General features: G+C 41.2%; 1 long non-coding RNA gene across 1 annotated transcript; it reads left to right on the top strand.

The window, feature by feature from the left end:
- The first annotated feature begins 4,546 nt into the window (after nucleotides 1–4,546).
- Nucleotides 4,547–6,311, top strand: LOC120437902. The gene is made up of 3 exons (XR_005611488.1): nucleotides 4,547–4,627; nucleotides 5,014–5,094; nucleotides 6,128–6,311. It is a non-coding gene; the product is annotated as an uncharacterized LOC120437902 (long non-coding RNA).
- The last annotated feature ends 11,534 nt before the right edge of the window (nucleotides 6,312–17,845 follow it).

Raw genomic sequence — 17,845 nt, 5'->3', positions numbered from 1 at the left:
TGGAGTCAGACCTGTTACAGATTATAAACCTTTCTTTAATATCAGGTGTGTTTCCAGAATCACTAAAAACTGCTGTAATTAAACCTATACTGAAAAAGGACAATCTTGACAAGACACAAATGAACAACTACAGGCCGATCTCAAACCTCCCATTTTTAAGTAAGATCATTGAAAAAGCAGTTTCTCAACAGCTCAATTACTTCTTAAAACAGAATAACTGCTATGATGCCTTCCAGTCAGGTTTTAGACAGAGCCACAGCACTGAAACCGCTCTGACCAAAGTGTTTAATGACATATGTCTGAATACAGACAGTGGAAAAATGTCAGTCTTAGTTCTGCTGGATCTCAGTGCAGCATTTGATACAGTTGACCACAACATATTACTCAAACGACTGGAGAACTGGGCAGGTCTTTCAGGAACTGTACTAAACTGGTTCAAAACATACTTAGAAAACAGGAAATACTTTGTATCAATAGGTAACTTCACATCTGAGCAGACAAGTATCACATGCGGAGTTCCCCAAGGTTCCATCTTGGGACCCCTTCTGTTTAACATATACATGCTCCCACTGGCACAGATTATAAAGAACAACAAAATAAACTATCAGAGCTATGCAGATGACACACAAATATATATCACATTGTCACCAGGAGACCGAGGCCCTGTACAGGCTCTTGGTAAATGCATTGAGGAAATTAATGACTGGTTGTGCCACAATTTTCTCCAGCTAAACAAAAACAAAACTGAAGTAATAGTCTTTGGTGCCAAGAAAAAACGATTACAGGTCACCAGAGAACTTCAATCTATACACCTAAAACCACAAACCAGGCGAGAAATTTGGGTGTAGTGATGGATGCAGACCTAAACTTAGAAAAACACATTAAGACAATAACAAAATCAGCTTACTATCACCTCAAGAATATTTCAAGGATAAAAGATCTGATGTCTCAACAGGACCTGGAAAAACTAGTCCATGCATTCATCTTTAGTAGGCTTGATTACTGTAACAGCATCTTTACAGGTCTACCTAAAAATCAGTCAGACAACTACAGCTCATTCAGAACTCTGCTGCTAGAGTCCTCACTAAGACCAAAAAGTGGACCACATCAGTCCAGCTCTGAGGTCTTTACACTGGCTGCCTGTCCGTCAGAGGATAGACTTTAAAGTTCTGATGCTGGTCTATAAAGCTCTGAATGGTTTAGGACCAAAATACATCAGTGACCTCCTGACCCAGTATGAACCTTCCAGATCCCTCAGGTCATCTGGATCCGGTTTTTTATCAGTTCCCAGAGTCAGAACCAGACACGGAGAAGCTGCATTCAGCTTTTATGCTCCATATCTCTGGAACAAACTCCCAGAAAGCCTCAGATCAGCTGAAACACTCAGTTTATTTAAATCCAGATTGAAGACCCACCTATTCTCAGCTGCTTTTGAATAAATCACCAAATCCACACTTTTAAGCTTAAATTTCAAAACTTACATTTTAACTACTGACTTTATCTACTGTTCTGATTTTATCTACTATTCTGATTTTATCTACTGTTTTGATTTTTGATTTTAAATACTGTTTTGTTTGTTTGTTTGTTTGTTTGTTTGTCTTAATCAATTTTAAATCATGCTTTTTATTTGTTTTTGTTTTTAATGTCTCTGTAAAGCACTTTGAATCACCTTGTTGTTGAATTGTGCTATATAAATAAACTTGCCTTGCCTTGTCTACGACTCTGTGGTGGCCTCAGCCATCTTTTATGGTGTGGTCTGCTGGGGCGGCAGCATCTCTGCTGGGGACAGGAAGAGACTGAACAGGCTGATCCGCAGGGCCAGCTCTGTTCTAAGATGCCCTCTGGACCCAGTGGAGGTGGTGAGTGACAGGAGAATGGTGGCTAAGCTGTCATCCCTGTTGGACAACATCTCCCACCTCATGCATGAGACTGTGACAGCACGGAGAGATTTCACAGGTCTTTCCTCGCCACTGCTGTCAGACTCCACAACAAAGACTTTAACTGATCACACACACACATCCACAAATGTGCAATAACACAAATGTGCAATAATCTTTCTGGCAACCGTTGTATTTTTCACTCTGTTGTATATAGCATTTGTATTCTATTTTTATCCTATTGTATATTTTATCATATTTTATTCTACTGTATATAGTATTCTATTTTTATTTTTATTCTATTCTGTACAGTTGTGTACTGTATTTATTCTTATTTTATTTTATTCTAATTTTTGCTTCATAACTTTTGCACTGTCCACTTCCTGCTGTGACAAAACAAATTTCCCACATGTGGGACTAATAAAGGTTATCTTATCTTATCTTAAAAACATTTTTGAGCTAAAATCCAATGAAGTGACAGAGGAAAGAAGAGACACTGCAGAGAGGATCCAGAATATTTGATGTTTTCTGATGACAGTTAAAGTTTCCAGCTATCAAAAGTGTAACAGCGCAGCCTTCATGTACTTTCAGTTCTCCATCATTAATGATGACTGTCCGTTATGAATCATGTTGGCTAGTTTTCTAACTCAGTCCATGTCTCCAAAGCAAACTTCTGTCCCACACTTTCTGTGCTGAGTCTTCAGGGATTCTTTTCACTTGGTGCTGAACTAACTTTAATGAATTGGGGCTCCAAAGAAACCCCAGCCCTCCCTAAACAAGGCTAACAAGCAATGCAACAACTCTTTGGGCTCTCTGTAGTGTAGCTATTAATCACAATCAGCTTTACTGACCACAGATATGCACACATGACACCTTCATGACAGACACTTACTATATGCACATGTAGCCCTCATTTACTCAATACCATTAAATAAATGGGCTTTGGGTTCTTTCTCTAGTGTACTCTCGTACGATGTTCTTAAATTAACTTCTCTTTTGTTTCCGGGATCAATTTTCTTTCTTAAAAGTAGCACTACACACGAAAATGAAAACGAGTGTCTACAGTGCAGTAAATCATGTCATACACATTGTAAAGTAGAGCATTGCAACCCTCCTTTAATTTACCAAACAATGAAAAACAATAAAATAATAAAATGGCAGGTTTCAGTATTCAGGCAGACCAAAAGACACACACAGCAATTTACCCACTGTACACAGAATCCCCACATATACAGTGTAAACCACCAGTGATAACACAATTATAGTCCCAAATTAAACCTTGGGCCGGCAGAAATAAACCTTACGTTGCAGGCCTGCATTTCTCCAGTTGCTCCATGTTGGATACTCATTGTTTGTTCAATAAAGTTTCTATGGAGAAAAAAAGGGGGCTGTCCACAGCCGCTCACTTCCTGACTACCCGTCCATCTAAGGACACTACCTTGTGACGTAGGTAGGTAGTGTCCTCATGAGCATCCTTCCCCTGAATTCGGACACAGCAAGAGTTTTCTATACGATTTCTCCACCCTGAGGTCAGGGGTCAGCTCTGTCTCACACTCAGTACAAACCACCAGCATCACTCAGTCTGCAAGTGTCACATTAGTCGACTTTTTTTTTTAATTCGTATAGACTGAAATACGAACACAAAAACAGTTTTACTGCAATAACAGCTCCATAAGGTAACTCCCATTCTCATCAACACACCCACTGTGTTTAAGGTGGACTGGATGAAGAGCTGTCAATAAGAACAGACAAACAGATGAAGGTGAACGAATGCTCAATCATGTGAGATAAAGGCTCTGTACTTGTGCTGGTAGATGTCTGGGTCTGGGCTGATGTGGTTCTGATGTACAGGTCATCCCACAGACAGCCGTGCAGCACCGCTGCACCTCATCACTCCAATCCTGTTTTTAATCTACAAGGAAACCAAGAAGGCTCACTGCTCTGTGCAAGCAAACATGTTTTTGAAAGGATTTCCTCAAACTACCAGTCTTTACATCTTGTACAAGCACATCAGACATTATCAGGAAATAATGCTTTTTTTCTTCTTTGAAAGCTGTGATGCTGCTTGGAGACATGATTAAAAAGTAACGTGTTCAGCAGCAGCAGCTCAGCTGGAAGTACAAGTGTGGCAACATGTGGCCAGAGTGGTGACAGAGATGAACACTAACCTCTGTTATGGTGGATAAATAATGCAGCTGCATTATTAAGGCTCCTCATGGCTGCACAATACATCAGCAAAGGACAAGAATCCCAACTAGGAGTAGAGCCGAACCCGAATACAGGATTCGGAAAGGCACGAAAAATGTGGTTTTTTACAAAAAACTTATTTCGGAGAAATAAGTTTTTTACAAAAAACTTATTTCGGAGAAATATTTTTAAAAATATTTGTATTCTGGAACAAGAACAACGTTATGTCAAAAACCTTTATTTAACCAGGAAGTGAAGGTTAGAAACTCTTTGTGAGAGTGTGTTGAAGTGACACAGGCAGTTTGAACTTCATGTCAACATGAATCCATCCTGTAGGACACAGTGGAGGCTCTTCAGGCTCTCTGCTCCACCCTGGTGTTCAGTCCTGAAGGTTGGAGCACAGGGACAGTTCAGGCTCCAGCAGTCAGCTGACATTTGATCAGGGCAACAAACTGCTCCACCAGGAGGAGGTGCTGCAGGACGTGTCAGGAAAATACAGGCTGGAGGTGAAGCTGCATGTGCTTCAGTGCAGCTCAGTGACAGCATCATGTGACCAGGTCCTGGTTGGTGTCAAACAGGCTTTCTTTGTTTCTTTGTACTTATAAAACTCCAAAGAAGCATTTTCACATGTAATCAATGTGTTTTCATAGACAACATTAGAGCTGACAGTAAGAACTGCACACAGTACAATTCTGTTTACACTGAATTAAAAATCAATAAAGTCACTTTGTGTCTACATGAGAATCAGAGAAACTTTCTTCATCCCAGAGGGAAACTGAGCTGTCGGAGCAGCAAACACACAACAAACATCACTGATAGGAAATGAGAAACACAGATATTGATGATAAATATGAAGATAAATAGATAAATAAAGAGATATAAATATAAAAGTGTCACGGTGTAGAAAAGTGACAGCAGGCTGCACTGAGCTGTGATTGGTTGTTTCCAGATTTGTGCACCTACAACATCCCAACACCTGCTGATGTCCCCACTCTCAGTGTGAAAGTCCACACAGAGGTGGAGCCCACAGGTGGAGCTGCCAGAGCCAGACTGACTGTGGAAATACATCCCTGTAAGTATGTGACAGGTTAGAGGAGAGTCTGTACCAGCGTGGAGTCACTGTGGGTGATGAAGAGCATGTGTGCACACACTGTTCAAACACAGCTACAGTGGGAAGGAGAAAACTACAAACATGGTGGTCCTGGATGTTCCCCACAGTGGGAGTAATTAGACTCTACCAACTGTTAGAATCTCCCAGTTCTTTCGATCTTTGGGCTGAAGGAAGGACAATACTTGGTGTATAAATGCTCAATCAACAATTCTTTATTTTCATACAATTCAACACTTATGAGCACAAATCATCTGGATGGGGAGACCTGCCTGCAGAGGGTCACAGCAAGTCTCAAAATGGTGACGGGCTACTCAGCCTCTTATAGCCTCTAGTAGCCCCCACCTCGTCATAAAAAGCCTAAACATTCATATTCTTTCTCTCTTAAGGCGCCTAAGTTATGACCTCGACTCCCTGCCTTTCTACTCTCTGTAAAGGTGGGGGTATGGAATTTGGTCTGTCTCTTCTACTATCGGCACAAGGTCTCCGGCACATAACATTCTCTTCATGATTCAGCAGTATAACATGTCAAGAAAACAGTGTAACACATTCACAGCAGATCAATGATACAGAGTAATGCACACCTATCTAATGAACTACAAAATGATTCTGTAGTTTTGACCCAAAAGTATAATGGAAACTAGACTACATACACAGCACACCATCTAGACTAAAGGATATTATATGATCTACAGTAGTTAACATAATTCAACTACTTTAACTACAGATATAACATAACTTATAATAGCATAATAATCTCACACAACACGTCATGTGATCACTGTGATGATGTCATCTCCTCACAGCTCAAATGTGGCCTCCTGGTGAGTCGTGTTGAACCAAAGGAAGATCCTGTTCTGGTGTCCTTAGAGGAGGTCAGAGACGTCCACAGTGGGGACACCAGATGATGATCTTTGGTACAAACTGTGTCTGCGATTGTTTCTGTCTCGTCCAGTTATCAAAGGACACACCATCAACCACAGAGATCATCCAGGAGCTCCCAGTGGACGACCTGAAGCCAGCCGTGGTCCAGATCTATGACGACTACCAACCAGGTCCAAGTCTGACTAAGCTTTACTCCAACAGCTCACTGACACACTTCAGAGGATCCATCAGACTGAACAGTTCATACAAGCTGATGTTTCAGTCAGTGGGACACAGAGAAATGACACTTTCATAAATCTGGTTTTAGTCACTTTGAGTGTAAAAAGGAAACAAACTGCATCATTTGTGCTTCTTGCACCAGGATCCTCCTCGTCTCTCCCACAGCAGGAAGTTCAGCTCTGCTCTCATGAAGCAGCAGGAAGATGTGAGGCTCAGAGTGAGGACTGAGTACAGACTGATGGCACACTCAGCCTTTTGCCACTGCATGCACAGCTGTGAGTCATGTGACACTCGTGCACTCGTGTTGATCACACCTCTCATTGCAGATAAGTGAACTCTCCCAGGGTCAACGATCACACACAGTGGTGTGAAAAGTCTTTTCACTCAGTCATTTCTTACTGTTTTATCACACAAATGTTCCTGTTAGACAAAGATAACACATGTAAATAAATGATGATGTCACTGATTAAGGCACAAAGGTGATCCCAACCTACCTGAGCTGTGTGCAAAAATAACTGCCCTCTGCTTCAGTCATGAATGAACTGTGATGAAGCACATTTGTTTCTAAAGCTGAGTTTGACAAACACACTCAGCCTGATTACTAGAAGACCTGTTGGATCAACAGACTCATCAACTTCTACAGAACCCGTGTGAGAAAGTGAGCAGGCTGAAAGATGTCAAACAGCAACACATAATGCCACCATCTACACAATCAGCTGACAGAGTCACAGCTGTCAGTCTGCACAGGGTTCAAAGCCATTTCTAAGGCTTTGGGACTCTGTTGAACCACGGTGAGAGCCATTAGACACAAATGCTGAAAGTGGGGAACAGTGGGAACCTTCCCAGGAGCCAGTGGCACCAACATGACTCCAGGAGCACATCGACATCCAGGAGCTCACAAAGAGCCCAGAACAACATGAAAGAGCTGCAGGCCTCAGTTAAGGTCATCATTGAACAATAAGAAAGAGAATCCATGGAGGAGTCCAAGGAGAAAACCACTGCAGACCAAGAAGAACACAAAGGATGGTCTCACACTGTCCAACAACATGTTGATGATCCCGTTTGGGAAAGACTCTGTGGACTGATGAGACAAAAGCTTTCTGACAGCTTTGAGTCCTGTTACATCTGAAACTAACACAGCATCAATGAAAAGGAGCCTCATAGCAACAGTCATATATGGTGGTGGTAGTGTGATGGTCCCATGTGATGCATCATGGCAGCAACAACAACAAATACACACATGTGACAAATGTACAATAACAGATCATTAAGTGTCACGGCGCCGTGCGCATTAGTATATTTGACTGAAGCTTAATAATCAGAATAATGCTCTGATCTCTTCAAATAAATGAAATCATACCTTTCTACTAAAACTGTTTCAGTGTCCCAGTCCTGGACCCTGTTTGTAACCAGGAGGATCCCAGGCCTGATTATTGTTGATGGATTATAAATATTCTTGTTTTGTTCTCATTAAATAAATATGTGTATAAATATGTGGATTCATGTTTCAGTCCTGGACGCTGATGCTTGTTTGTTTGAAAGGACACAGATGGACCTTGTTTCCTTCTTTCCTTCCTTTTTGTGTCCTCTGTGCTTCATCTGCTGTTCTTCACTCTGTTACTTTGGACTGATTTCACTCACACTTTGTTTCCATGGTTTCTGTGCGTCACGCTGACAGCACGTGAACAACACGACATGTTTGATCTCAAAGAAGGAGCAGTGTCCTCTCTCAACCTGTTTCTCCATCTTCTACAACACCTGATTCATTCCAGTTTCTCTGCTTTCACTTTGATTCATGTCAACATGAAGCCTGAGCGTCTGTGATGAACACACTATCAGCATCACTGACATGTTTCATCATTTAAAAACACTTCCTGTCACTGTGGTGGTTACAGTGGCATCATGCAGTTTGTGTTTTGACCTCCAGAGGGCGACAAATCAGCACAGACAGAGAGCTCCATTCAAACTTTGCTGCCATCAGTAATAATTCTTCAAATATAATCATCAGTGTTTGAGCAGTTATGATATCAGGGACAATCTAGACATGTGTGACAATACTGAACATGTCACATGACACACCTTAAACATCATGTGATCCACTCTCAGTCTGCACTTTCATTCATGACTTCAACAGGTTGAAATGAGCTTTGAAGAATCATTCAGTGAAATAAATCTTTCATCACAGGATTCATGTGAGCAGCAGATGAACTTTGTACCAACAACATCTTCAATAGCAGAGTCTGAATGAAGCTCAGGTGTTGATGCTGCTCCCTGATTGGACGGTTGGTTTCAGCTCTGCTCTCAGTCTTTACTGCACAGGTGAAGGTAGAAAGTGTGACTGGATCTATAGACTGTGTTGGGATTCAGAGATTCTTTTATTGTAACCATATAATCTGCCTTATGATAAATGCATTAATAACATGTTCTACAGTATTATTTTATCAGTAATATTTCTTATGGGGTTCATAATGCATTGAATATGTTTGTCATTACATTGACCTTTTTATTCATAGGTTGAGTTTATTTTATACACAATGCATAACTGTGCTTGTTTAGAGTTGATGTTCCATCCAAGAGGGTTTTAAGCTTCACTGGTGAGAGTGTCCAGGTGATACATGTTGAGGGAAGATGAGAACATAGCAGGTTAATTGCATGCATGCTTACAATACACTTATTAATTTAGTGGCAGGCCTGAGCGAAGGCCCAAGTGTCTTCTGCTCTCGTTTTGAGACCTGCGCCAATTCAGTTTACTTAGTGATTGGTGACGAGGGTCAATTATTAGCTTTTAACGATCCCGAAGCTTGAAGTTTATTACCTTAAAAGGCAGGTGTTATAGAAAAGAGAAGTTATATGACTGTTTATAGTTATTAAAATGTATAAGATGCGCTCATGTCTGTCAACAATGTATTTTTGACTTGTATTGACGTGTATGTGTGGGCGTTAATGTTCTATGGTATAAAACCAGTTTTTGATGAATTTTTGTCAGAGGAAGACATATGCAGATGTTGCCTCTCCTGTGTTAATAAACTCATCGTTTGATTGCATTCGTCTGGTGCCTCCGTCGTTTGTTGTCTGGTCTCCAGTTGATCGATCTCGAAACAGAGAAACATGCTGAACATTTGAAGCTTTGCAGCAGAAATGTTCATGTTACAAATACAGCAGAGCTGATCTGGGATCAGTGTGTTCACACCTGCAGCTACAACAAGGTTTCATGTCTCCACACGTCAGCATGTGAACTTTACTCTGACTCAGTCTGAGCAGTCAGACGGCATATTTTTAAAGTTAACATATCAGCACACACAGAGCTGAGCTCCTCCCACCTGTGCTGAGTTTCAGGTGGAGTCCCGCCTCCTTCCAGGAACCAGCTCACCTGTGTGTCCGTGTTTAGTGTCCAGCTGTGGAGTGGAGCTTGTTGTTGGTGTGTGAAGAAACTGTAAGTTTGCTTTGTTTCCTCCTTTAACAGTTTGTCTTTAGGAACTTTACTGTTTGTTGAGCTCATGTTTGATTTCTTCACACAACAAACTGTTTGTGTTTGTATTTCCGGTCTCTCCATTAAAGTCAGTGTGTAATGTTTCCTGGCTAACATCAGCTGTGTGCAGCTTAGTTCAGCACAAATCTGCCGCTCCATAGTTCACGGTAACGGACTCACAGCTGGACCAACGAGGCCGAGTGTGTCCGTCACTCTGAGCTACGTTCATGTTTGTGTACTTGTAGTTTGTACTTTGTGAGTTCACTCAGAGTCCACAGAGGACGCAGCGTACGTGATGACGTCACAGCCCTTTACCTCCTTTACTGTCACTGTGATTAATATTTACACACGAGACACCTGCAGAGCTCTGACTGTCGCTACCCGATCCGTGCGGAAACCCGATCGGTACCCGCATGCGCAAATCTTACGTCACTTCCTCTCTTTGCCAGCATTGCGACATTCAATATATTTGAATGATACAGTTAGCGCCCAGTTAGCTCCTAGCATTTCTCAACAGCTCTGCCTCCTTTTTAGACTACCGGGACATTTAAACAATGGATAATCCAGTATACAAACAAATTCATGCTTTTCTCCTCAACAGAGAGCGTCCCCGATTGAACAAAAGCTCCGTAAAATAATAAGAATGGCGCCTAATTACCAGTGTTGGGTAAGTTACTTTAAATTAGTAACTTAGTTACTTTACTAGTTACTTCTCTAAAAAAGTAACTCAGTTACTTCAAGTTACTCGTTACTTTCAAAGTAACTAGTTACTAGGAAAGTAACTTTGGTTTTACTCAGAATTCTCTTGTTAATGTGTTGCTTCCGTAACTGGATACCCAGCCAGACTGCCAGTCTTCTAGCTTGCTTACTTGCCACAAGTGCACTGTGCCACCTACCAACAGAAAGGAAAAAATAATGTGCACATTTCCACGAGAGAAATCCCACGCCTGGACCGTCGTTGACCGCCGCCATGATTCTAGCCTGCTTTTTACATCCAACACAAAAACTGCAGTCGTGGTGCTTTTGATTGTACTCAGAACTTGGAAATTCTGCCTTCTGAATAGGAAGATGTAGGTAACACCAGACTGCAGATGAGCTGCATACAGAGCTGGACTGGGACAAAACAATCGTCCCGGGCATTTTGACTAGAGACCGGCCCACCATTATAGGAAAAATCATAAAGCCTTTGAATGAAAATAAACACTGTTGTGACAGTGATGTACACTGTTCTGATGGTATATATGTATTAACCTATCAATTGTTTGTTGTAAGACTCAGATAATTATTTTTTTTAAAAGCGAGACATTTTAAATGAGAATAATAAAGAAAACTATTTCCTTGTCCCCCCTTCCCTGTTAATGCCCTACATGGACCCCTGGCAAAATTTGCTAGACCCGCCCCTGCACAGTTACCAGCTGTCAGCTACGTGAAAAGGATGCTGGTGTTATTTGTCTCTCAGAAACAGTTCATAACTTCCTTCAACTCATTCATGTCACCTAAAAGGTAAACCTGTTTCTCCATCACCTGTTCAGCTCTGATGATTCAGTAAGGACATCTCCTGGTTTCATCTTCATGTTTCCCTCTCACCACATATCCAAACCATATCATGACCAGCAGCTTTACAGCTGTGGCTCCAACAAACATCAGCTGATACTAGAAATTAATATTAAATAAATTCTAACAACAGCTGATCAAGCTTAAACGTGCTGCTGTTGTTTAACGCGACATCCGCTGGTTTCCTCTTTCTGGCGCAAAGTGGGCGATAAATAAACAAGAGAGAAAAGCCGATCAGCTGATCATTGATCAGTTTCGTGATTGAAGTAGAAACAGGAGAGGAGAGAATGAGAGAAGAAGAGGCAGCTGTGCAGCTTCAGCTTTGTGTCTTTTCATTGTAGCTGAAGTCCGGGACAAACTGTTTTCCTTTTCACCTCAGTGCGAAACGCGTAATATTTTCTCTGAATACGAGACGATTCTGTTTTTACGGGACGGTTGGCAACTCTAATAATTAACCGTATGAACAAAATAAAGTTCAACATCAGTAACATAGCACCCACCCAGCTCTATAGAAACTCCGTCATGCTAGCTAGACACGCAGTATGCGAAAATGTCAGCATACCGAAAATAAACTCCACCTAAACTTGGTTTATATCTGACTCAGATAGACTGCAGGTCATAACTTCTTACCTGAAGTTCAGTTCACCTGACACGCGGACCGGCGGCCGCTTCGGGTCTCTCCTCTTGCCTCCCTTTTCCTTCATCCACCTGCTGGCCTCCACCACTTGCTAATGTTATTGAATCTGTGGAAGCTCCGCGATATCCACCACACGAAGTAACGAGTAACGAGCCTATCTAAATCCCAGTAACGAGTAACGCGTTCCTGGTTTTGGCATAACTAGTTACCGTGCTCGTTACCAGAATAATAACGTAGTTACTGTAACGCGTTACTTAATAACGCGTTAGTCCCAACACTGGTCGAGACAGACCTTCTGCTTTCGAGAGCAATACCCTTCCTCTTAAACTTAAATCTCTCTGCAACCATTGATTTAATTTGGTTTGAGATTTTTAATAATTGGGGAAAATTTAGTAAAATTCTGTCTTTTGGATCTTTGCAGATAATCAGACCTAAATATGTTGCTTCATTTTTAACTGTTATATTACAAATACTCTGAACATTACACTCTTTGACAGGTAATAATTGACATTTATTTAAGTTTAGGACCAATCCCGACCCTTTTGAGAAATCCTCTATTACATGTAAAGCAATTGGCACTTGGCTGGTATTTTTAAGAAAAATTGTGGTATCATCTGCCAATTGACTGATGACAATCTCTCTGTCTGCTATGTTTATACCTTTCACAGGGCTATTCGAAATATGAGAGGCAAGAATTTGGGTGCAAAGTAAAAAAAGATAAGGGCTAATCGGGCAACCCTGGCGTACCCCTCGATTAAGACTAAAACGAGAAGTGGTGCCATTTTTCATTCTAATAGAACTATTAGCATTGGAATACAGAGTTTTGATAGCTCTGCAGAAGATATCACCAAAACCAAATTTCTGAAGTGTAAGAAATATAAATTCATGCTCAATTGAGTCAAAGGCTTTATAGAAGTCCAGGAGAAGGATAAATGAGTCATCAGATATTAATGCTGAGTAGTCCAGAATATCCATGACGAGTCTAATATTATTGGAGATGTGCCTGTTTGTCATAAAACCAGACTGTGTCTCGTCTACAATATCGTCCAAAATATATTTAATTCTTCTAGCTAGCAATAGAGCTAATATTTTATAATCATTATTTAGGAGGCTTATTGGTCTCCAGTTGTCTATAAAAAGTAGGTCCTTCTTAGGTTTGGGAATTAAAGTAATAAGTCCTTGAGTAAGGCTGGGAGGAAGAGTGCCCCTTTCAATACTTTCATTATAAACCTGCAACAAAAAGGGGCAAGCTGAGAAGAAAAAATGATTTATAGAATTCAGCCACCAGCCCATCTGTGCCTGGAGATTTGTTGTTTTTAAGAAATTCAATAGATGTCAATATCTCTTTTTCAGTAATTGGACTATCACAAAAAAGCCTATCAGCACTTTTAATCATTTCAACATTGTTTACAGAGTCAATAAATTGGGTAGCGACCTTTGCGTTATAATTGGATTCATACAACTTTGAGTAGAAATTACAACAAAATTGAGAGATAATTTTTGCATCATCACTGACCGTACCATTTATATTCAATTTATGAATAGTATTGGCTTTGGATCTATGTTTTTCTAAGCGGAAAAAATAAGCAGAATTCTGCTCTCCCTCCTCTATCCATCTTTTTCTTGAACGAATAAAAGCTCCTTCAGCTTTCTGGCAGTAAATCTTCTCCAGTTTAGATTGAAAGGACCTAAGATGTAATCTATCCTCCTCCGAGACCTCGTCTGGTGGGAGTTGATATATTGCGGAAATTTGAACAATTAGATTTTCTTCTTCTGCTGCCCTTGACTTAGCTATTTTTGCTCCATACTGTCTCAACATTTTACTCATCTCAAATTTAAAAATTTCCCAGTTTGTGCCATAGGAATTCTCAATATTAGCCTTGTGTATAAAGTGTTTCAACAGTCGTGTGATTTCAGATTTTACAATTGTATGGCTCAAAAGCGAGCTATTTAATTTCCAATATGAGGATCTATTAATTGCAATAGTAGGAAAGAGTTGCAGGTTAATATATATTGCTCTATGGTCCGTAAGTGGAGTTGTAAGGATACTGACTGTGACACTGTCCTTTGATAGACTACTTGATATTAACCAGAAATCAATACGCGATTTCCTTGAACCAGAACGGTTACTCCAGGTAAATGATATATCGTCAGGAAATTTGTCTCTCCAGAGAGCCACCTCCACAGGACAAGACTCAGCAGTCCACCTGCATCTTAAGGATAAAGGTCACTCTTTCGAGGATGCCAATGTTCACATATTGGACAGAGAGGACAGATGGTTTGAAAGAGGAGTGAAAGAGGCCATCTATGTCCACTGTGAGCGACCATCTTTGAACAGAGGCGGTGGTTTACGACACCAACTGTCTGCCATCTATAATCCAGTTTTGAGTTCCCTCCCCAGACGCCTTAACGCCCACTCACATCCTGGGCCATCTGACCTCAGGAATTCACATGACAAGGTGGGGCCAGGTTTCACAATGAGCTCACCCGAAACCCTGGCTGATTAGGTCCCACACCCGCTTTCACACCTTGGCGCATGTGATTAGAGGATCACCAGGGGGTCCTTTGTCCCTCATTGGGGGGATACTCCCACTGGGTTTAAATCTGGGGCTCTCGGCCATTTGACCTTAGAACTGAAGAAGCTTCTCGGATGAGAGGTGAAACGTCTTCAAGCAACTTAAAGAAGTCCAGACGCTTTTCTTTGCAAACTCCTTTGACTACGATGACCTGGATGACTGAGAACCTTCACAGACATATCTCTCCAAATATCAGTTACATTATATTTATCCATAAATGTTTCCAATCTCAAATTTTTCCTAAAATGTTGTGCTGGGGGCCATCTATCTATAGTGTCATTCAGTGAAACATTAAAATCTCCTCCAATTATTAAGTTTGAACTGGGATATTTAGAGAGCCAAAAACGAATCCTTGTATCTAAAGAGTCAATTAAATTATCATTTTCAGGTTTGGTGTTATAGCCATATAAATTGACAATTATGAAAATGGAGTGATTGTATTCTACTACCAGACAAATATAATGACCCAAAGAGTCACAATCTGAATGTAGAACAATACCTCTGAAGCTACCTTTGAGAGTTGTGACCCCAGCTGACCTCTCTGTGCCGTGTGAATACCAAACATCGTTACCCCACTGAGACTTCCAGAAGTTCACATCAGCAGATACAGAATGGCTTTCTTGGAAAAAACAAAAATGACTTTTATATTTCTTAGCAAACAAAAATAAGGCTTTACGTTTACAGATCTGTCTCAACCCCCTGGCATTAAGGGAAACAATAGAAAAAGACAATTAAGAAAACAAAAAATAAACAGCTAGAAATTTAAGGAACCAATATTGTGTGCTTAACAAAAAATAAACTTCACTAAGGGACCGAGCATTGCAAGGATGAAAATAACTCGGCAGAAATACACGAAATATTTTTTACGATACAACTCAGGTGCTGAAACTTAGTGTCCTCACACTATAAATAAGGCATAGATTTAATGATCCAAAACACCAGAACGATCAATGAAAAACAGTCAACCAAGTCCAAGCAACTGTGCAACATTGTAGGGTCTTTTCTATTCCTTAGCTTCCCCCATATTCACCTCTCATTCTCAAGACGGGAAAACTTCTGTCCCATTAACAAAACCCCAGCATCCGACGTAATAGGCCTTTTTATTTTCTCTGCGAGCCTTCTCGATAATGGGCCACAACTTGCTCCGGCGCTCCCTCTCTTCTCTGGAAAGGTCCTCAGCAAACTTCAAGTCCCGGTTCTCCTTTAAGAATGGAGATGTCTTGGCTGCTTTCCACAGGCTATCTCTGGTTCTGCGGGAGATGAACTGGATGATAATAGGTCTGGGACTGGTGTTGTTTGGGCGTTTGGAGCCGATCCGATGTACGGTGTCAATGGTGTCATGAAGTTGGTTTTTACATTCAGGCAACACGGCCTGACAAATCTCAACAGCAACTTTCCATGTATCCTCCTGTTGCTCTTCTTTGACACCAAACAGCCTGAGGTTCCACCGTCTGGAGTATCGCTCGAGATCTGTGATTCTTTGCAGGTTTTTATCCATACGCTCTTCCTCTTTGGAGATTTTCTGCTCCAAAGTGCCCACTCTGCATTTAACATCTTTTATCTCTTCACATGCAAAGTCCACAGTTTTTCTGATCCCGGCAATCTGTAGTGTAAGGTTATCCATTCTTTCGTTTATTTGCTTTGATAGAGTTTCAACAATATCCACGCTATCTTCCTTTGAATACATCGCTTTCTTTGGCACCGGAGACTGGCTGGGTGAGACGGGTAGAGGTGGAAACTCGTCCATTACGTCCTCAGATATTGGGAGAGGTAGTGAAAGAGCCGTATAGTCATGGCAGTTGTCAAGCAGTGGGTTTACCGACCGGGTTGTTTGGCTAGCATTAGCTTTTAGCAGTAGCTTCGTTTTGGAGCTAGACGAGGGTCTTTTATTGTCACGCTGTGACATTTTGTCTCTTAATTGATCAAAATCAGTCCTTTTCTTTCTTAAATACCGAAAAAGCTTCTAAGGTCTGAGTTGACACAGTGTTCCTACCGTATTATAGGGTTACATTTGCTAAGCTCGGCAGTAAGCGTGTACTTACTCGGCCATCTTGGAACGCCCCCCTTGATTTGTGTTCATAAACACTCCGAGAAAGATCACCTGACCTCATCAGGATCTGTGTTGGTGTGTGGGGCTGTACCTCAGCTTATATTGTTACATGGTCATTATGAGACTGTTCATTTTACAGAGTAACATCAAAGTAACAGCAGTATAATGAAGTATTTGTGTAATAATGACTTTTTTGAGTAATGACCAACACTGATCACAACAAAGAGGAAATGCCTCCAACAAACATTTGACCCACAACATGCAGTTAATGTGCACAAATGTCTTTGATATGCTGCTCAGTGATGGTGGTGACTGTCAGAGCAGAGCTACTGAGAATCAATAAAACCCACCATTGATCATGTGCCTGATCACATGATCAATGGTGGGTCAGCGACATGCTTTCTTTCCCTCTCAGGTTTAAATATCTGGGACTCTCCACCGTTTGGTTTTAGAACTGAAGAAGCTTCTTGAATGAAACTTCTTCCAGAAATTTAAAGAAGTCTCTTTTCTTTCTAAGCTCCTTAGATCACATGACCTGATGACTGAGAACCTACAGACATATTGACCTGGTTTCTAGATTACATGACAGGTCAGAGGTCAGCGACTGTAACTCAGTTACGTCTGTTAATGTGAACTCACTGAGTGTTTGTGGTTTACCTCTCAGACTGACTGAAGTCCACGAGAAGATGATGATGGAGGAAGAGGAGGACAAAGCAGAGCCTGCAGGGTCCAGCTGTCTGTCTCTGAGGAGTGATGGGTCCAAATATCCAAATCCAGACTTCAGTGGTGAACCTGGACCAACGAGGTCAGAGAGCTGAACTCACTGAGTAACATAAATAATTCTGCACTGACATTATAATCAGTGTTGATTCTGGTTGATTGTCTGACTGTGTTTGTGAGCTGAGAGGAAATGAAAATGAATTTGTAACAAAACTCAGTTTTGTCCAGTTTTCCTGTAAAAAGCTGAACTCTAATCTAAGAGGATGTTACTGATAGGAAACAGCTGCATTATCTGCAGTCTGTGTGATCACAGCTGCTTCAATCATGTTTGTGTCTGCAGAGGTCAGAGGTCACAGTCTGCAGAGTCCAGCTGTCCGTCTGTGAGGAGTGACCGGTCCAATGATCACCCTCCAGACTTCAGTGGTGAACCTGGACCAACGAGGTCAGAGAGCTGTGATGACTCCTTTACATGTTTGTGTTTCCTGGATAAATCTGACCTGAAACATCCTCAGATTGTTACAAAGATTCATTAAAAAGAAAACAATGAAAGAGAAAAGATCCAA

This window comes from Oreochromis aureus, linkage group 3, assembly GCF_013358895.1.
Source record: "Oreochromis aureus strain Israel breed Guangdong linkage group 3, ZZ_aureus, whole genome shotgun sequence".
In the NCBI taxonomy this organism is placed as follows: Eukaryota; Metazoa; Chordata; class Actinopteri; order Cichliformes; family Cichlidae; genus Oreochromis; species Oreochromis aureus.
This window is presented reverse-complemented; position numbering and strand designations above follow the sequence as displayed.